Source organism: Melanostigma gelatinosum, assembly GCF_949748355.1.
Source record: "Melanostigma gelatinosum genome assembly, chromosome: 11".
In the NCBI taxonomy this organism is placed as follows: Eukaryota; Metazoa; Chordata; class Actinopteri; order Perciformes; family Zoarcidae; genus Melanostigma; species Melanostigma gelatinosum.
The window spans coordinates 3770928-3792978 of NC_136644.1; the positions used below are offsets into that span (position 1 = coordinate 3770928).

Here is a 22051-nt window from a genome sequence, read left to right on the forward strand (position 1 = left end):
ACCCAGAGTTCCCCGTCTGTGACAAGCTTCAGTTACTCAAGGAGCAATGTTGCATTACATCCTGTGCATTCAGATGGCAACGCAACCCTTCCTCTAAAGGAAAAATCCACCCAAAAATAAAGAGTTTTAGCTTTTTGAAAAATCAACTGCAAGTGTCGGCAGGTAGACTAGTAGATATCACAAATTCCCAGTACAATTTTCTAAAATAAAATGTAAATTCTCAAACCACCATTAATATTCTGTGATTAACTTGTTGGTGTTCAGAGACAAAAATAACTTTAATCTTTATTTTCAACGGTAGCCTCCATAGCAGACTCCTGCCAGCAGCTGCTTCTATATTTCATCAAATATCATAACTATTTTAGATATGTTTTTCCTCTAAGCATTTGAAAACAGATTCTCATGACGAACTCACTTATCATTTCCCCCCCTGACGGATCGCTGCCCACACACACACACACACACACACACACACAGACGCCCAGACTTTCCACGGAGGATGTATCTGGTCGGAGTCGGGGAGAGATACCCTGTCAGAGGTGCGTGGTGTCGTGTCACATGTCGCAGTGTGGGAAGTGTGGGAAGGCTGTATTTCCTTTACCTCAGCAGAGGAAATCACTGGATAGGACCCATCTTTTGTTCTGTGCTTCCAGGACGGCCACTGATACGCTCGGGGTGGGAAGTCACAACATGTAGGACAAGGCCATGTGATATCCCCACATAACATGTCTCTGTGCCCTTTATGGGCCAACACGAGCTGTTGTTTACAGCTTGGGCGAGTGATGTCATTCATCTTGTGGTCAAAGGGACGGTGGTGGCGTGTCCTAAAGATGACGTCATCAGTTTGAGCTTCGTTCTGGGGTTTCATGGCTTCTGGGACATGACAATTTGGGGGAAAAAGGACAATTAGGCTTGTGTGTGTGTGTGTGTGTGTTACAGATATGTTTGGCTGTTACAGCCACAAAGGGTGACTTGCCATAGCTTGAATTAAATCTGGTTGTCTTGTTATTTATTCAGCTTGTGGGGTTTTTCAGTAATCATTTTTCAAATGTAAGATTCCTGGGACTGGCAGCAGGTTTCCCCAAATGCATCTTAAACTCGCCAGTTTGTGGGTTGGATGCCGACGGACCATGTTTCACGAGACGTGCGGTTGACTCAAACTAACATTGGAATTATTCGGTTGCTTGGATTGTCCAAAAGACTTGCAGCCTGTTACAGTACGACTTGACTCTCTAAAGCGGTCTCTTCAGTTATGGTAGCCGCTCAGCTAATGAGCTAACCAACATATTAGTTATGTGACTGAACGATGGGTACGAGCCCTTTTCTTTTCCCAAAAAGAACACATCACACGGTGGCTTCATATGAATGTAAAGGGTTTTCACGACAATTGGTAGTTGCAGTTTATTTGTTCTTTCCAACTGTTTTTTGGCAGCGCGGCTAGCCGTAGCATCCAACTACACGGCCCACGTCACATCATCAAACACTGACCCGGCTGAAGTGCTTTTGAGCAAAGCACTGATACTGTTTCAGCTCCAGAGGTGCCGCCGTACGGCTGAACACGACCCCTGACCTCCCTGAGGAGGGAGTGTTTACTTGCTTGGATTAATAGTGTATCACATTTCCAAGTTGTTCTTATTGAGCAAACAAATGAAAACAAAAGTGAGTGTTTAATGGGGCTGTTTCCAGACCAGTCTTGTCATGTACTCCGCCTGAACTCATCCTTCAGCGAGCCTCTCTTCCTGTTAGGACAGCTGTCTGGGTGATCTGTTCAGAAAGGCTTTGTAGAGCGTGGCGGGCTGCCAGCACTGAACACTGATCGAGCTGAGGGGAGATTGTGTCATCTCTCCGGAACAACAGGAAACGTATAGAACATCATTACACACGGCAGTTGAGTGCTCGTCCCGTAGGACGACTGTGCCAGTATATGAGTTTGCCTTTCTGTTTTTATTTTTTTTGTTATGTCAGGAAAAAACAACCCTGGGTTGGAAAACGGTAGAAAGCTGACTGGAGCCCAGTGACAATGTTACGGTGGGTGCCGACGAATTTAAAACGATGTTCCAGCGCCGCTTGGCCGGAGACGTGCAGAAGTTACCGAAGTTACCGAAAAGGGTTGAAAATCAGCGTCTCCAACTGGGTGTCATGTTTCCATCACTGCTGATTGGAGCTGAAGCCAATGTTACCTTTCCCACTGAAGACAAAAGCCAGATGTTAGTGGGTGTTAGTGCAGTCCTAATGTTACCTGAAGTGCTTCGCTACCACCAAAAAAAAATACAATGTGGCTTCATTTTCTAATGAATGCGTGAGCCTTTATTTAAGGTTTCTAAGTTTTTCCATATTCACAGTTAACCTTTACTTTTACGTTACGTACCGGTATGTTAACATGGCATTTTCCACCCACAAGACAAACTCTCCAGGGCTGTGTATAAGTATATCTAAATGTTATACAGTGGAAAGATATCTGGAGAGTTGTGTATGGGTGGGGTTCCCCTTGTGAAATGAGGTCAGCGGTGTGAAGCTAATTTCTTGTGTTGGGGATGAGAGATGAAGGGGACCTGTTGACGAAACAGCACTGCTGTTCCCTCACAAATGACCTCAGTGTTGCGTCACAAAGATACAGATGTGTTTACCGCAGAGCTATTGTAATTATACGTGCACTGTTGAGGCGTGTGTGCAGTATTCCAGAGCTGAGCAGCTGTATTTATTTAGTATTAGTAAAGTATTATAGTGACCTGTGTGTTTTTGTACTGCTCTTTTCTGCCGTCTCCTCAGCTCACTTACTTATCCTCATTCAATTTCAAAGTCACATGTTCCACTAATCCGCTCTAATAGCAGTTAGTCACCTGTCGTCCCCCTCATACCTCTGAACCTCCAACCAGCACGCCGTCAGAGAGTGCCGGGGCTGAACAGACTGGACGCTGCAGCTCCCACGTTCGTTCTCTGTACCCGTCTGACAGAATCAGTTTAATGAGATGTTGGGATTGTTGTGTAACTGTGGCAAAACTAATGTAACTGTGCTGGTTTTCCTTGTCTCTCTGCATCGGAATTCATTGTGGTTGTTCAACTTGCTCTGGTACAACTCAGTAACACTGCTGACAGTGTGGCTTGAACCCAGATGTGAGACTCGTGTTCGGGCTGCAGGCTGTGTGTTCTCGACGGCTCAAAAGATTAGCGTGAAACAAAGATTTTTTTAGGGGCGAGAGCGGCCATGATACGTTAGAATGGTGGTTGACCCCGGGAGGTACGGGTCTTCAAACGGCTGACTACGCCACACACCATTTCCAACTTCATTCTGCATAGGTTACACATAAATAGAGGTACGACAAAGTACATTTTTGTACTTAAAAGTACCCTTTAACTGATGTATTTCTTGCACAGTGTGTACTTTTGCACCATAACACATAATGGGCCCTCGTGGTAGCGGGTGCTAACCTTTTTGATTCACCATAAAGCCAAGTTATTTCTGTTACAAATTTGTAGCAATCGAGCTGAAACCAAAGATTAAGTGACTGACTGGGCGTTCAGATGGTGGAGGGGAAAAAAGCTCTGGCCCACTGCTGACGAGACCCAAAATCAATCCTTGGCCTGATCACCAATGATTGGTCGTGGTATTGGGTCGCACATCCACCCATTGGCAGATGGCCTAAGCAACGGGATCAAACCCTCAACCCTGGGACTGTCGGACAAGCTGTTCTTCCCCCTCGAGCCACAGCCGACCCACATGTGGTCAATCGGGAGACACGGGCCGATAGATCTGAACTATGGAAGGATGTGTACGTGCCGTCGGCGAGCTTCATGCTTCTCACACTTCTCAGTGTCCGTCCACACCTGAAGGAAAATTCATTTCTCCTCCTCCACTAACACGAAAAACGTCCGCACCAGATTCAGCAGGTGGTTTCAATTCCCGTTCACTCGGCCGAGCTGGACACAAAGTGTGTTCCTGTCCACCACTGCTGGGACGTCTGAGGCTTTTCACATTTCGGGTGCTCTGCAACCTCTCGCACAACTTCCCAGAAGCAGCCGACACCTCCGGTCACAAAACGTTGACCGTTCTGCTAAATGCAACCTGATGTCGCCGGACTATTTTCTACACATTCTTCCCGAATTCTATTTTTTTTAGTTGTTATTTTGGACCAATCCCAAATTCCTATCGTAGCCAGTTATCGTTCTAATGGAATGCGGCCACAGCAGCCTCGACAATAACACGTCTCGCGTGCTATCAATAGCGCTCATGTTCTCCAACAGCGAGCCGGGCTCCCTGGTGTTGACACAGTTGGTGTTTGTGCAGATGACATAGATGACTATCAAGGGCACAGGCCGAGTCCCTGAGGCCCGGCTGTGGCCACCAGTGCAGTACGCGGGCACAGCCCACTCTCCGTAGTGGAAACTACTGCCCAGTACAAACACGTATACATGGGCAGTAGTTGAGCCACATCCAGAGATGGTAGAGGTTCCTTTTAGTGCAGAGACCATTGGGAGAGCATCATGAAATGAATGCATACAGCTTCTCGGAGCACATGCTCAGTCATCACACCTTCCTTCCAGTTAATGATTCACACGAGAGGAACAAAGGCTGTTATTGTTTCCTTTGTGAAGTTACAAAGTCTGCTGTAGCTCAAAATAGGACAGCTGTTTTATAATTTGGCCTGTGTGCACCCCCCCCCCCCCCTAAGGCGGGGTATTTAAACAAAACATAAATCCAATATTACAGGTGTATGCTAAAATTGAATACCTTCTTTTTAATTAGATCTTTTTGAGTATGTCAAATATGCAGAATTACAGAGCACACGGAGTTTGCAAGGATAATGAAAAGGCTTCAGGCTTTATTGTGGGAGCCTTCTTCCCTTTAATTTCAGGTTTTTATTTCACTCATTCCCGGTTAAGTTGTGTTTTTGTATCTAGAACTTCAAAAAACTGAGTAAATGTTCAAAGCAAATGCACGCGTCTGCCTCTAGTTGTGACAGATTTCTTCGCCTCAGACGCACGATATAGCTCAAAGGTTTAGCGGACAGATGTAAGAGGTGCCAGAAAAGTTGCAACGTAATAATGTGTTTCTCTCTGTTTCTGTCCCAGTTGGCGAGACGACGTTAATGCGAGCTGGGAGGTAAGAATCTCTGCATCAACACGCACCAGTTCAGCTCCTGCTCTGGCGTCTGACACACCCGTTAGTTGCATTAACAGAGCAGCACAGGTTTGAGGATTATCCTGCACCATAACACTCAAAGTTGAGGGGAAATAAGACGTCCAAACGCCTCCGCCCTCCTCTTTGGGTTTCCCAAGGAAACAGGAGGTAAATGGAGAGTTATAGCGAGCTCTTTTTGGAGAGCCTTGGATAAATGGCACAGCTTTGGTCAGTGGTAAACGTACAAACTGCTTCTGGCCAGACATTTCACTGTGTTTGGAATTTACTGGAAAGGAAATAGTGACAGGTCTCTCTCTATCTATCTATCTATCTATCTATATATATGTACATATATATATCTATATATATAAATGTACTTTTCCCTCGCTCCTTGCCCACTTGTGGTCAAGAAAAAAAGGTTTGTCTTCTTTATTCTCTCTCTGTGGTTCTGATGTCGTCCCTTCTTCCCTCCCTAATACCTCTTTGTGTTTGACTTTCTCTACCTGTCTTGTCTGTCCTGTTTTTTTGTTCTCTCTTTTTGTCTTCGTTGTGTAAATATGTTCCTTTCCAATTGTCCATGTTGAGAAGGGTTGTCTCTCCCCGTCTGTGTGTCCTTTGACCTGTCTCGCTTCCACTCCGTCTTATCTCGACTTCCTTCGTCATATACTATAAGCGTCTCTCTCGTCCTCTTAGTCCCTTGGGGGGGGGGGGGGGGGGCAGTTGAACTCTCACCAGGTTTAGCTGCTGAGAGCTTTAGTTGCTTTCTCTGATCACAGCTGCGGCTCCTGCTCGCTGCTGATACCGTGATTTATATTTGCATCAGCATGTTGAACGCTATTTCACACACCGTGATTGGGAATGAGCTACTTTGCATGTCTTTCCGATATGCAAGTGTACATTTATAATATAAGCTAATCAAAGGTTACAACATCACGGTATAAGCTGCCTCTTTCTCACAGACATCAACCCCTTTTGGCAGAACAACAAGCTGTAAACACAACGTTGACATATTATCACCGTATGAAGTTAGGAAAGTGGGGAATGTCTTAGTTTGTATCCAGTTGGCAAAAATAAGTCCAATATTCAAACTCTCTTTTAGCTCTGTCTTTGGTGTCCACCAACTCCTGGGGACTAAAGACAAAGAGCCAAATGTCTCTCTCTCTCTCTCTCTCTCTCTCGCTCGCTCAGCATTCCTGTCAGCAAGTCAAACGCGACTAATGTCCACTATAGAGGTCGACAGCGAAAGAGCAAAACACTCTGCATCACATAGAGTAGTCAAGGTGTCCATGTTACCAGGTAACAAAGACACAATGTGAGGTAGGGAAAAGGAAATGACCGGCCATTATTGAGGCTTTGAAGGGTGTCGGCACTACGAGGAAGGCTGAAAAGACAAGCTGAGGGCCGAGCAAAAAGTCCCAAGAGAGAGAATAGGGATATAAAACCGCATGACTGCTGAACCGTTTACTGGGTCAAAAGTTTCCACCGGTCCTCTTCTTTCTCCTTCTGTCTTTCCTCTGTCTCTGCTGCTGTTTTTCTGTCCTCCTGTCAGTTCATGCTCCTCCTCTCTGTCTCTGCTGCTGTTTTTCTGTCCTCCTGTCAGTTCATGCTCCTCCTCTCTGTCTCTGCTGTTGTTTTTCTGTCCTCCTGTCAGTTCATGCTCCTCCTCTCTGTCTCTGCTGTTGTTTTTCTGTCCTCCTCCTGTCAGTTCATGCTCCTCCTCTCTGTCTCTGCTGTTGTTTTTCTGTCCTCCTGTCAGTTCATGCTCCTCCTCTCTGTCTCTGCTGTTGTTTTTCTGTCCTCCTCCTGTCAGTTCATGCTCCTTCTCTCTGTCTCTGCTGTTGTTTTTCTGTCCTCCTGTCAGTTCATGCTCCTCCTCTCTGTCTCTGCTGTTGTTTTTCTGTCCTCCTCCTGTCAGTTCATGCTCCTCCTCTCTGTCTCTGCTGCTGTTTTTCTGTCCTCCTGTCAGTTCATGCTCCTCCTCTGTCTCTGCTGTTGTTTTTCTGTCCTCCTCCTGTCAGTTCATGCTCCTCCTCTGTCTCTGCTGTTGTTTTTCTGTCCTCCTGTCAGTTCATGCTCCTGCTCTCTGTCTCTGCTGTTGTTTTTCTGTCCTCCTGTCAGTTCATGCTCCTCCTCTCTGTCTCTTCTCTGTACTTCAGTAAGACAAGCTGTCCTCTACTCGGCAGGACAGTAAAGAGACGTCAGCGTCTCCCTTCGCCCTCATTTAAAGTCTCCTCGTCTTCTGACTTGGAGAAATGCCTCAGCCTGCAGTCTGGTCCTGGCTGATGATGTCACGCACCTGCTTGTAATGTCATTAAAAGTTTTTACAGAAGTAAAATGACTTCAGTGGCTTGTTGGCCTGCTCTCATAGTGAATTCCCTTTTGTGAATGGCCCTAGCAGTTTTTTCCCAGCAAGAAAGTGATGGAAGCAGCTTTTCAGTCCTCCAGGCTTCCATCACCACTCATCATGTTGTCACGTTGCAGACTTGGGCTGCGGTTGAAGAGTCCTTTTTGCTGAAGAAGTTTCCTAACTGAGCGAAATGACCTGGAAGTATCTCAGTGGCCGTCATAATAAGAGCTGTTTGAATTCTCTAAATGCTAAGGAAACGTGCTTCAATACTTCCTTTCTTAGTTCTTAGTACACTGGACCTTCCTTTACCGAAGGAAAGATGATGTTGCCGCCCCATAATTCCTTGCGGCTCTCTAAACACCACGGTTGTCTCACTCCTCATGACTTCTCCTTCACATATTTCCTTGACCTCATGGTTAGGAATAGACATCAGGAGGTCATTTTTGGAATTTTTGGAGCGCAGCCCTGGTGAAGTTAATCAGCTCTGTGACCTGAGATGCTGACTGCCTGCTGTCTCCTCTCCAGCAGTCGTCTGGATGGCCTCACATGCTGCTCTCATGTCCCGGCCCGTCCAAACCTCACACGCCCACATAACTGGCCGGGTGCGATCTGCATTTGTGTAAAAGTCGAACTATAAATGCAAATCAGGTGACGTTTTTCAGACATACCTCTTGACAGTTATGCAACCTAATTCAACCGTATTTCATAATTTCTGAGTTTGGGATCTGTTTATTTTTTTATGCACTGTAATTCAATACATGTTCAGCTTTTGTTGTGGTTTTAAATTGTAACTAAAAGTGCAAAAATGCCGCTTCCCGGGGCATTTAAAGAGACTCATCCAGCGCTCTGCTCCTTACAGATGAGTGCAGCTGAGGATCTGTGCACGCGTACTGTACGTATACAGTCTCGTCTTCTCTCCCTCACAAATAGATCTGGAGTCAGACATGTCTGTGCCTCTCACTCACCTACTCCGTCAGACCAGTCGACACACATGATAAGCTGGCTGCAGTCTGGAGACGACTGGGGGGGAATGTTCAGGACAAAGGAGGTTTGGAATTATCCTTTTCATGTTATACTAGTGAGATGGCTGTTGGTGGGTATACAGGCTGTGATACAGAAACATAAAAGGACTGTAGGCATCCAGCCAAAGTGACGGGCTTCATAGATGGCGGAAGCAATAAAAGGCGTGCAGTTCTTGGACTTTCAGGGAGAGTCCGGATACATCTGACATGGATAACAGCGTAGTGATGTTCAGCCCAGCCCTCCAGCATAACAGGGCTTCAGTTTATTACAAGTTAATTCTTGTTAATCCCGTCCATTGTGGGAAATGTATTGGGCTGTCACGTCAGCATTCACATTTAAATGAGCTGCGTAATTCATACTTTTGTGTGCGAGTAGTTCAGTCGCTGTAAGAAAGATGACAGCGAGGTTAGACGGAGATGAATGCGGAAGACGTCACGTTGACTGACTCTTCTCTTGGCAGGCCTGGAGTAACACACACACACACACACACACACACACACACACACTGACACTGATTTGTGGTAACCATGTGCATTGATATTGATCTAAAGAGGTCTTTCCAAGAGCTGATACTGGTTTGTAGTGACATACGGTTTTTAATTCTAATCCGAACGGGTGTTTCCCTGATTAATAACAGCTGTCTCCTCTGTGACGCATCAGTCCTGACAGCAGCCAGAGGAGGAGTTTGGTTTATGTGTTTGCGTCTGTTTCTTTTGTACTCTTTGGTTTGTGTTTTACAGCCATATCTGATATGGTTAGTTGGCCTCCGGTTGTAGCTGTGTCGAGATCCAGGAAAGAGTTGTGGTGTTGTTGCAGCGGCCGTATATCTGTCTTTCTGGCGGTTGAGTTTGTGTTCGGCTGGTTCTGGGCTACATGATGTGTTTTGTAATCATTAGGGGCGTCCTTGTACAATGCTGACAGGTTGTATGTGGCCACATTGTGACCACATACAGACATGCACGCAGACATTCATATGCACACAGACATGCATGTACATCCATTCACTTTCAGCTCTGGTGGCCTGTGGGGCTTTTGTAGTGCCGAGGGGCCACAAACGTCAGCTTTGTGTTCTGGGAGGGTGGGAAAGTTGGACCACAACACACACACACACACACACACACACACACACTGTCTCTTTCTCACACGCACACACACACACTTTGGCAGAGTCCAGGCCTGTGCACAGTTCAGGCTCAATGGGCTGATTCATCGGAGCCTCCTCAGAGGAGAACATGGACTTGCGGGACGGGAGTGTTACAGCTCTGCACTCTGCGGCCGAAGGCTCACATGACCTGGCGGTGTTCAGGTCAGTCTCAACAGAGAAATCACCGAGAACACTTGTTTGTGTGTTGAGCCTTACATTCCCCAATTAATATGGTTGTCTCTCGGTTTGTCTCTTTTTTTTAATCATGTTAGATGAGAAGCATGGATTATATGAGAAGGATGACACATCTTGTTCCTTGTTATAATAAACACCGAACTATTTACTTCACTGAGAAGGTCCAGATATATTATGAAGAGATACATTACCAGAGTCATAAAAAGTACCATTTTATTAGCTGCACATTCAAGAACCCCAAGATTTAAATGGTGCCGACGGCCACCGTTACACATCACTTATTCAACGATGATTGAAACATATTTACAATCTTGGGTCATTCTGTCCGAATGCATGAAAACACTCCAAAGTGCAAACCCTTTTCTTTCCAATAGCTCATCCCAAAATAATTAAATTGCTCTGCAGGGGGAGGTTTTCTGTCTTATTTTACAAAGGAGGTTGTTTTTTGTATCTAAAATCCCGATTGCCGAATCTGGCAACAGGCAGTGGAAATGTGCCGTGGAGTCGAGTGGGTGTTGTGAGTGACGACGCTTGGCAGCGAGCTGTGTTTGTCTGGGTCCTTCCCTCGCTGTCTCCACTGGAGTCAGGCAGACTTACTGCCCGGCCCTCCCGTCCATGAGGGGCTCCCCCTCCCCTCCATCTCTGTGGCTTACGTTTATGCTTTTGCTAAACCTGCCATCATTATTATGAGTGTTTCTTTCTTTGAAGAACAGCCATTGGACTGATTTCAGGTCAGTTTTAGACTACAGGCCTGCATCGCTATGAAGACTATGTGACTATCACAAGACGAGGTTGAAGGCCCCGTCACAGAGTGCATTTTTTTTCTTTGCCATAATGAGAACTTCCCTGACCTTGAGTCAGACGTGGACTCATTAGCTGTCGCACCATGTTTACCTCTGTCACATGGTGTTAGAGTCAACACGGGCAATTAAAGACACAATTAAAGGCCGATATGCACATTTCACTCAAACGTGCTAATGTTAGACCAGGCATCCAGCGGGAGGCCAGAGGGAGAGGTTTATTCTGGGACAGGTATGCACAGTCTGAGAGAGCCGGACGGACACCGCAAGTGTGGATGTGGTGCTGCTTCTTGTGGTTTAATATCCTGTTTGACAAATGCATGCGTGAGGTGTTTTCACATGAAGCATCTTACCATCGATATGGAAGGCTTAGAAGGTCGTAGGACGACGCAGGTTTTAGATGCAACACTGAGGATGCCGTTTCTTCCAGTGCAGCTTGAACACACCACAACTAAAGCGATTGATCCTCCCGTCCTGGACGCAGTTTCACTAATATAAAAGCACACTCGCCGCACAGACAAGCGGAGTCGGCAGGGAATCCCTGCCACTTAGACATTGACAGCTGGGCGTACATGAGCTGGTGTCTCGCCACAATCCCCCTCTCTCAGCTTAACTAATTGATTCTGAATTGATTTAGGCTCAGCTGGCTCACTGTCTTCTGCCTGATATGTATTTTTGCTTCTTATAGTCATTGTCTGCCTTGTTTCTGTGCTGGTCAGCAATAAAGCCGAGCTGTTACCCTCCAATTGGAAGCGTTTTTCGAGGAAGCGGCAATTTGAAAGTAATTTGAGATTTGTTTGTTGCCCCGGCTGACTGAAGGTCACACACACCGAGCGTTTCTTTATATAAGGGAAGTTAAATGTCTGCCGATGCTCATTTTAATTCCTCTAAATAGAGTTAAAAGAAATCTCTTGGAACATGATTTTTCCTCAATATCAATCTCCTCAAAATCAGTTTAAAAACATCTCATGAATTGATGTGTGCAGAGAGGGTGAGCGCACTCCTGCTTCATGCAGAGGACTTGTTAGGGGGACACGGAGGGACGACATGACGATGAAGACGCCTCTTCTGTTGAACTTTGCATGGACAGCCTGGTCAGATGAGACAGCCTTTCACATGCTAATTTAATGTCATTCATCTGCCCTCTTTTTTTATTATCATGTTAACAAATTGACCCGACAACACTGAAACATATTAATTATCTGTTTCCTCTTTTAATCTGATCATTTCTTGTATGAAATATACTCCCAACAATGTCTAGCAACGAGCGGTATTTAACATTTTACCATCCATCATTTTGGTCAATATTCTTATTCAATATCTTGCCGAGAGTGACCTTTCATGCCTTTATGGTAAATGTGAAGTGACAGCCAGCAGGCGGTTCATTTAGCTGAGCTAGTTTAAGGACTGGAAAGAGGGGGAAACAGCCAGCCATCACAAATAGTTGTTTTCATAATAGTTTGAAGCTGAAAAGCCCTGTTATGGAGTGTTATGTGCCTGACTACAAACTAGCTGTTTCCCTCTTTATGCTTAGCTAAGCAACTCTCCCTTCATAGTTAGCATATTAAAGTGCTATCAAACATTTCATCCTGCTCTCTGCAAGATGGTGAATATGCATATTTTTTTCAAAATGTCAAACTGTTCCTTTAAAGGAGTAGTCACTGTGTTTTATACGTATTCCCCTGCTTTTGAACACTAGCTCTTCCCGCCTTTCTTGGTCAAATTCTCCTCCAAACTCTTTTGTGCGGCGGTGAAATTCCTCACACGAGGAGGTTGTTAAGCTGCTATCAGGGGAAGCGTTGGATGCAGGAATACTGGGAGAGGAGGGAACGTAGGGGAAGGCTCTCCTATCAGACCTTGCTGAAAGAAACTTTGGCATCTTTTTTCTTTTTGTCCCGCCAAGAAAACAAAAAGCGCTCTGATCTCAAAAGAAAGGCGGTGGTGGATAAAAAGGTTCAGGGAAGTTAAGGTGAACAGGAGGAAGAAAAGAATGAAAGAAATAAGTGTTTCTATTGCTGAATATCTTTTGAAGGGGAAATTACCGTCGTCTCACTCCTGTGTGTGTGTGTGTGTGTGTGTGTGTGTGTGTGAATTTTAATCAGGTTTGACCCTCCCCCCTCCTTCTCCCCTCTTCTACCCCTCCACCAACACCATCACCCGCTGATTCCACAGCTTCCCCCACCTCATGCATGCCGGCTAGTCATCTGCAGCTCCTGCAGCAGATAAGGGAGGTATTGTAGGAGGAGCGTGAAGGAAAGAGGGCAGCCGGTGCAACAGTTTTACACTGCGTGCAGCTACAATGGGAGAGGCGTGTTAGAGAGAGAGGGAGGGAGAGAGGGAGGGAGAGCAGCACAGGCAGAGGACTCGCTGCAGTGCAGGTGGATCACAGCTGAAGAGGAAGGTGCAGAGGCAGCAGTGTAACTCTAACTGGCTTTCCAGCAGGTTTGTAGTTTGCGATTCCTTTACAACGCTCGCCGATTGTTGCATGGCGTGTGTCTGTGTGTCTGTGTGTCTTCTGTGACTGACACAATGGATGCTGTGTTCTCCACCATCATGCGCTGCTGTCTCACTGCTGTCTCACTGCTGTCTGCTCTTGTTGCCGCTGTGCACTTGTGACATTTCCCACAGCCGACACTGCTGAGGAAACAAACGGGAATCTGTGACAAACTCGTACACGAGTTGTGTTTTTCGAGCTCAGGCGACATGAAGAACTGCTAAGACGGGAGGAGAACACTTTCTGCTTTGGTTGCTTGGTGCTAAATGAAATAGCAGAGGGCCTCTTCCCTCCTTTCAGATTGCTTTCACTTTGGAGAAGAATGGAGCCGGGAGCTGTGAATGGCCCCCGAGATGGCTTTCTGTGTGCAGAAGAGAGGTGCCGCCCTCTCAAGTGTCAGCATGCTTAGTGTGCTGCTGGTGGGGGGTTAGGTTCATGTGCTTGTGGTTTATAGAGGGGGCTGGGCTTTATGCATCTGGGCCACTGATGAGAGACGAGCTGTTGCCTCTTCGTATGGTCCTCCACTTTTCATAACTTTGAAGAGTTGCTTCTTTCTAATGCCTCGTCTTGTGACTCCGGTCCTGCTCTTTAAACCCCAGAGGGAAAGGCGGAGTGATGCGGTCAAGTGCTTTGGCGGTTCTCGTCTTTTCAAAGGTGTCCATTTACCATTGGCTGAGCAGTGATAAGGAGCCGTGTGGAGCTGCTCGGTTCTATTTCTGACTGTTGTTTTCTGGGTGTTCCTATGAAAGGCCCCCTTTCATGGTCTGAACTGACGGGAAGAAGGGAATGTTTGTGGTTTGGTTGCGCTTTACATGTATTTGTATGTGTTTACCAGCCTTGAATGTGTTGCTAACATCACTTTGTTCAGTTTCATATCGCTCGGAGCATTTCGACTTGTTTTCTTGTTCTTCTCCAAGAGGAACTAATCGCCCACAACCAGCTGAAACCCAATGCAGATGGGTATTTAGTGGTGGTGGTGGTGATGGTTTGAGCTCCAGATCTTGACATATTTCTGAAAAGTATTTGAATTCTACATATTGTGGTCATACATATGCATGATGTGTGCCCTCTACTGGTTGAAATGTGGCTATTGCGTTAGAACTCTGCTGTTGGCTGATCTGAAGGCAGGTAACTTATATGGTGGCAGTAAAGTCGAGCCCAGCGGTTCATGCGGTGCTTTTTATGGAACTGTAGCATGAACGCATGGTAAAATGAACACGTTAGCGAGCTAAATAGCCAACCGCTAAATGATTACAATTAAACAACTTAATGTTAGGAAAAGCAGTAAAGCACGTGGCTCTCACCAGTTAATCACACATCAACACTGAGTCACCAGATTGTTTTACGTGATTATGGCGTCATTTCAAGTCCACAGAGGAAGTTATTTATTGTGCTGCTATTGCTTTTGGCGGGTTCGAATTTCAGCACCAAATCACCAAAAATCAAATCTACAAACGTGTGTGTGTGTGTGTGTCGCGTCCATATAAAGTGAACTCTCCGACGTGTGTATATTTGCTCCCCGTCATCTCACCGTTCCTCCTGACGAGCACGGCTGACATCACGGCTGACATCATCAGCCGCTCGCAAATAATACTGCTCGGCGCTGAAGTGATGACGTGTGATGGATTCACGTCAGTGAAGCAGACGCCTGGGTCCATGGTGCTGCCTCTCTCTCTCTCTCTCTCACACACACACACACACACACACACACAATTAAGTCCTTTTATTGTTCCATGTCTGTCTTCACCATGGTGCACACTACTTTGAAATAGAGGTCCTCTGAGAACATTATTGATTGCACAATATAACAATGAGGTAGAGGAATGCTAAAGCAAAAATTAGATATTAGAAGAAATATTTTTTATGTAATTTGGTTGAATGTGTGAGTATGTTGTTTTTGCTGAAAAGTAGATTAAAGGCACACTTTTCATAATGCTCAAAATGCCTCAAAACACTTGATGAAGAACATTGGGACGGTCTGTCTCAAGTGCAGTTCCATTCGCTGATAGTTTTGCTTCGCAGCCATTTTGCTGAAGTGTGTTGTGCTTTGAGGTGCGACTCTGTCCGTAGAGGAGAGCTGTGATCTGCATACGCATCCTGCTTCCATGGCACTCGCTGCCATGGGGATGGCCTCAGTCCTCTGACGAATCCTGAATCGTCAAATCAAACATTTGTCCAGAGTTGTTTTTGCAGAGAAGTACTAAAACGGGACCTTTGCGTCTTCATCTTTTGGCCGTTCTCTGAGGTTTTCTCATTGTTTCAGAAATGACTGTGTGTGCCGGAGCCCTTGAATAATAATACTGCTGCCTCAGGCCCAATGATTTGCAGTCCTGCTGGCCTTGATTTCCTCTCCCCAGGCGACTGTGCATTCATCTGAACTCAACACCACATGCCTGCTCTCGGCTCAGGGTTTTAATGCAATATCTCTGTGTTCCATTGAGACAGATTTTCTCAGTGTTCCGTGTGAGTTATTGTACTTCTACTTTGGACATGAAGTTCGAAATACATTGAACAAAAGTAGTGAAAAGAGGTTACGTTTCCCCCACGCTGAGGCCGAGGAGGTGAAGCATTGTCCCGGTGTCTCAATCAACCTCCGTGACCCGAGCACCTCTCCAGTTCCTCTCCTTATGTTTCCACTTTAGCAGAGTTGATAGACCCGTGTGTGTGTGTGTGTGTGTGTGTGTGTGTGTGTGTGTGTGTGTGTGTGTGTGTGTGTGTGTGTGTGTGTGTGTGTGTGTGTGTGTGTGTGTGTGTGTGTGTGTGTGTGTGTGTGTGTGTGTGTGTGTGTGTGTGTGTGTGCTTGAGTGTGTTTTACATAGAGACAGGAAAGGGGGTGTCTTATCGTCCAAGAAATGGGTGTTACTCTTCTTTCTAACGTGTGTTATAAATCACTAGTTTAGTGTGTGTGTGTTTGTTTGCGTGTCTTTCTCTGTGTGTGTGTGTTAAATAGCCCTGCTCGCCTGCCTGCAATTATGTCATACAGCATGGGTTCCAGCTGTCCGAGTCAGCTGCATTTGATTTAGCTTTCAAAAACGTCATCCCCAACCACAGAATGTGTGTGTGTGTGAGAGAGAGAGAGAGAGAGACATTGATGTGTGTGTGTGAGAAAACTCTACGTTTTTAAATTAGTGCTTACCGTAATTGTTTGTATAAAAGTGCACACAAACTCTGTGGAGCGTCACCTGTCGGCCCGCAGAGCAAAGCAGTCGTTGCCGTCAGGTTCTGGCTGATGAAGACTCTTCGACGATTGTGATTTGGTTTTGATTGAACTCTGGAATCCAGCTCTAAGTTAAAGCAAATGTATTTGGGCTCGGTCCCACTGAGGGGCTTTAGATGCGAGCTTTGAAAAAGGACCATGCATTCTTTAAAATCTTAAATGCGAGGTTCACACGCACGGGTCCAAGCTCCCAACGATCAACGTTTCTTTGCACAAAGAACACCAGCAATGCTGAATGGACATTTACAGTCTCGGTTATTTTATTTAGTAGACACTGGGGTCTTTTGAAGTTTGATACTCCCACGGACCACTGATCCTCAATTTCCTTCAGTCTTAAAATGATATCTGGTGTTTTGTTGACATAGGCTGATTGACTTGCTGTTGTCGTCTCCCGCAGACTGTTCAGCTGTCATGTTACTGAAGCGGATTCTTGGAAAAACGGCTCCAATAAAAGCAGGATTGACGCTGTGTGGTTGAGTGGTTGTTTGATTTACTGAGGATCTTGCTGCAGTTGATGTTCCTGTCTGAGAGGGCGGTGTATGGTGTACTCGCTGTGTTCCTCTGGATGATAAGATCAGTTAAAGGGCTCCATGCCGATAGAAAGGTCTGGCACGGTCTTGCCCTTCTCTTTGCGCAGCAGTTGTTCGACCCTTCTGACCCCAGTTGGCGCTTTGAGGCTTGTACATTGAAACCAATAACATTTTGAACTTTTCCCAGGACTTTTTGTCGGCTGCTCTGGTCCGGTCAGAGTTCACGGGAGAGCTTTGATCGACCTGTCTTCACCAGAGTGGCAGGCCATGCTGCCATGTTACCCTCTGGACTCGTCACTATTATTGGATCTCAGTTATTTGTAGAAGTCAAGTTGTCTGTAAAGGCTACTCAAGATTCAGTTAGTTACTGAATGCTGGATGCTGTGAGTAAAGGTTTCCACCAGATTCACCAAAACCACACGATGACTCAGGCCTCGGGGACACGACGCAACAGGACATTTCTCCCCCGCAGCTATGACCAACCTTTACTTTCCATTACGCTTCAGTTCCTTTTGGGCTCGTGTCATTCACGTTGATTTATTCCTATCTGCAAATACAGTGCACTCATTTGCTGATTGAACTTTGACCTGCGATGCCCGATGAGCAGTTTTATCTGCAGAGATCCGCATGTTGTTTGCACCCGAGTACAGTTTCTGCTCAGTTTCCATCTTGTCAAGGACAGCTTCCCTCCCTGTCTTGGCACTGTTGCTGAGTCACAGGGACTATCATGTGTCTTGCACCAGATCCGCTGGAGGAATTTCAGGTTTTTCATTTGCATGAAACTAAAGTCAGCCTTTTATTGGCGATGATGCAAGCTATCCGAGTAAGAAACCACTCAGCATCCAACTGAAGCCCTTCTTGTTTCTTTGTTAGCTGTGGTAAGTGGAGAAAAGCTGTTTGAAATGTACTTCATGAGCTTTTTTTTTTCATGAACCTTGTTTCCTAAAGTCCCAAAAAACAATGACGTCATCGTTCAGTGGGAAGCTCTTCTGTACCGGCAAATATTGACTCTGGTGGTGAGGGGGGCTGAGCACACAACCTCCCAATGTCCCCTAGAATCCCTTTCTCTTCCTTTCTGGTTTTCTTACTATCATTTCTTTCCTCCATCCTTCTTAACCCGAAACCTGGAAGTCATTTACAAAGTCGGGATGGGGTTCCTCCCGTCCAGAAGTGGATATGTGAGTAGGGCCCGGCGAGGAGGGACTGCCCACACCTCCCATCAAGGGAATTGCATCAGAGTGAGGCTGAAGAGCTCAATGCCGGAACCAGCTGTGGTTCGACGTTAAAACCAAGCCTAGTTACTGAAGCAGAGATTGTATTTACTACGGTCGCAGTCTTTTTAACGGTTAAAGTCTCCAGAGTGCTGGAATATACGTCAGTTTGGTGTAGAGACATTGTATGAGACTCATCATCGTGGGCCTCAGAGCGCCATCTTGTGTAATTTTACATCTAAATGTGCTCAACAAAAACTATGTAGGCATGGTATTTTCAATGGACACTTCTAACCTTTCGTCCTCGTTCTGGCTCTGTGAATCCTGTTAATCTTGTCAGACTTTGCGCTCGTCTCCTACGTCCGTCACACAAACTGGATTAAAGCGAGGAGATGGCTGGGTTTGTGCTCTGATTGTGGTTTCTCTTCCTGATCTGCTGAATCAGGTTTACCGGAAGATCTGCTGATTTGATGCGTCTGAGACTCTTTGTGGTTGTCTCTTTTTGTTCTTCTGTGAGAGCGTCAGCATGTACCTGTATTCATCACACTGAAAACTACAGGAGAAAGGGGGATTATAAAAGCGCTGAAACGTTTAACTGTTCAGATACACATGCGGTGGTTTTCCCTCAGTTCTCCTGATTGAAAGCTCTAACATCACAACTTTGGGGGAGCTCTGTGGGTCCGCTCTCCGAGGCCTGCTCATCATTGTGGGCTTAAAGCTGGAGAACACAGCCCAGATTCCTCACGCATGACGGAGGACGGCGTCCAACGAGGGGGGAGGGGGAGATACGAAATCATGCAAGTGAGTGAGCCTCCTGAGCTTGTGCAAGACAGAGTGACGTATCAATTTCACGGGTCAGGGGTCGCAATCGGGTAGATGAAACGAGCCGAAATGCAGATTGAGGAGAGGACCGGGAGGTCAAACAAGCCACATGTACTGAAAAAGACCAGTTACATGGAGGAAGAAGAGAGTAGGGAGCCTGAGTAGGTGGGAGGAGGTGTTGTTTCTCTGTTGTTTTCCCTTCGTATTGTCATTTCCTCTGCAGCTGGTCCCGGGTTGAGAGGGAAAGAAAAACACAACGGAGGAGATCAGAAATCTAAACAGTGGTCCTGCCAGCGGGCTGGGTGTTCCCCACCGCCGACACATCTGTAATACAACACACAGTCTGATTTCATAATGTGCTGCTCATGAAGGCGAAGAGGAGGCCATGCAGGTGACAAATGCACAGATGCAGAGCAAAGATTCACGGTTCAGAACAAGTTCAAAACTGATATTTTGGTACAAATTCATGAGAAATCATGTGAAAGGTTGGGTCAGGAATTGGATCACCGTAGACTTCTGAGCTGCACGAACTCTGTTTCGTCTTTGGTTTCTCCGTTTCTTAAATAGACCGAAATATTTGGTGTGACATAGTAATCCCACAGAGTTATTGCCCTGCCTTGGCTCTTAACAGAGACTCTGCTCTCAGGTCAGGTCAGGTCAGTGGAGTCTGATTCGGGATACCCGCTGCATGTCACACTCAGCATCTGTGATCAGAGCTCCTCATAAAAACCCTCCGTAGCCGATGCACACACCGTTTGGTCTATATTCAGGTGTCATGGGTCACTCGTATGCAGTTGTTCCCTGATGTGAGGCTGCATTGATCCCTGGTAAACAGGCCACTACGCGTTTAATGTGAGCTTTATTGGGTCCGCCCAATGGGGCATTCAAGGTCTATGGTTATTATTGGTGAAAATGTATTGTTTGTGTTCAATCTGCATGTTGCAGTACATTTGGCACAGTGCTACCCACCGGTCAAGCATTTTTGATAAATATTTTTCTGTTGTTCTACTTTAATAAAATGCAGGTCAGACATTAAGATGTAAGTTTTATTTTTAGCATTTTTAGCTCAGAGATTTGTCGATATGGCTTCTGGCTTGAGAAGCTCTTTGAAGCTGCTCAGCTCTTCAAAGGGTCCGACTTGGCTCAGCCTCACAGATCTCGTCATCGGTGCCGCTAACGGCGGCGCGTCCAGAGTCCACTGTGCTTCCCGATGCTGCCTGGGATTTGGCAGGTAAAGAAGTCAAAGTTATGGAAGTCATTAAAATTCCTCGGGAACATGTGGACGCTTGTTTATTTTTCCGCCCGGGCAGGGGAGGGCGAAGAGCTGCCGGGACGCTGCGCTGTCCGTCTCTCAGCGAGAGGGAGAACGGACAGAGTGTGGGAGAGAAGGAGGACCTGGTGGAGGACGAAGGAGATGAAAGACAGATGAGGGGAGGACTGAGTGAAACGGAGGACAGGCGGGTGGAGGGAAGGGAGGATAATCTATTAGATGAGACCGGTTTCAATCAGCAGCCAGTGCATCTCTAGCTGTGGGTTTGTTTCCAGCACTGTCTGTCAAATCACTGACGCATTATGACTGACGGAAGCAGCCAATCACATCCTTTCCCCCTTGCCCACCGTCCTCTGTTAAAGCTATCCAGCATTGCCGGCTGTTAAGAGTCCTCTGATGGCGTCTCATTTTCTGTGATTTTCTTAGTTCCACAGTCATGCTTTACATCGCCCCTCAACGAGCCATACACCTTCCTCGCCTTCATCTCAAATGTGGAAAGAACCCTTCATGCTCGTCTTTAATTCAACACCAGATCCAAAAAAACGGCAAACTGCTGTGTATTTCCGTCAGCTTTTATCTAATGACAAACTTTAATGGATGAGGATATTGTAAAGGCATCACAGTGGGAAGGAAAAAAGAGGGATGAGGATGCTGCTGTCAGCCAAGGAGCAGGAGGAGGGAGAGAGACGGACAGAAGGGAGTTGTGGAATTTCTCGGTGCAGAGCTTCGGTATCTCCTTGTATCCCAGCGATCTATCTCGCTGCCGGTACTCCCCTCATCGTGGTCCAGGAGACAGATATTTCAGCAACAGGCATCGGAGAGTTCACTCTCCACCTCCAGCCCTCTTTTTTTTTTTTGTATTTTCCTTTCTGCATTTCCCTGTGTTTGATCATGCTAATTGGAACCGACACTGCCAAGAAGGCCCCGGAGGCGATCCTCGCATTTACCTGCCTGGCCGACAAACCGGTGTCTAATGGAGGCGTAACATGAGACCCAGCGTCTCCCTCCAAAAAAAAGGCTGTTGCCTTTGACATCGGTCCAACTGTGGGATCCCATGTCTGTGATGCCAACTGAAATCATGACGTGGCCTGTCTCAAAGCTGACATGACATCAGTGCTGTGGGGCAGAAGCCTTCCAAAAATGTCTTTAGTTACCAAAGACGGGAAGTAGATATGACAGCGGGATATGGTAAGTTAAGGTGTTTACTAGAAGACAAATGCCAAGGGTTCGTTGGGGTTCTGGTGTCATGAGCATTTTTGGAGAAAAAAAATGAACAACTTTCCACTCCAAAGTTTATCAAAGAGGACCAGTTTGAATCCATAAGGCCACAGCATGCTTCACCGGTAGGGGCATCTAACTTCCTGTCCAGTGTGGATGAAACATTAATAAGTTAATTGTGCAGGTGTTACCTTTTTCCTTGTTGATGTTGAATTGAAGCTTGGCCTTTAATAGAAGGTCTTATTTAGTTTCACCAAAGGACTCCTGACCTGATTCATCTCAAAGCGTTGTCAGACGAGTGAGCTGAGCCACTTGGAGTTGACGCTGATGTGCGTGAGTTTTTGAAGGTTGGAAAGATAATCCCTTGTGCTCAACGATCTTTCGTCGGTTGCGTAATCCTTCCTTTGCCTGCTTTTGACATATCTTTAAGATGTCAATCATTAGATCCTTGGTGTGTTCCTCAAGTTGACAGTGACACGTGTGATGCTGCAAGTCGGCTGTGGAGAAAAGCTCCTCCTGTCAAGATGCCGAATAGATGAGAGAGCAAGGCAGCGATTAAAGTTTTTGTTCATTGAACAGTTCACTCTGCAGACAAACATCTCTACGACTGGATTTGGGTTTTTACTGTTCGTCACCATCTTCATGATTACTGAACCCAGAA

At 46.2% G+C, this 22051-nt stretch overlaps 1 protein-coding gene across 3 annotated transcripts in view; it reads left to right on the plus strand.

Moving 5' to 3' along the window:
- Positions 1 to 12964: 12964 nt before the first annotated feature.
- Positions 12965 to 22051, plus strand: part of add3a (adducin 3 (gamma) a) — a 46766-nt gene continuing 37679 nt past the window's right edge. For 2 of the 3 annotated variants that reach the window (XM_079278431.1, XM_079278434.1), the window contains exon 1: positions 12965 to 13070. The gene's annotated coding sequence lies outside the window, so the exon portion shown is untranslated. The remainder of the gene's footprint in view (positions 13071 to 22051) is intronic. The other variant, XM_079278435.1, reaches the window with a different exon arrangement.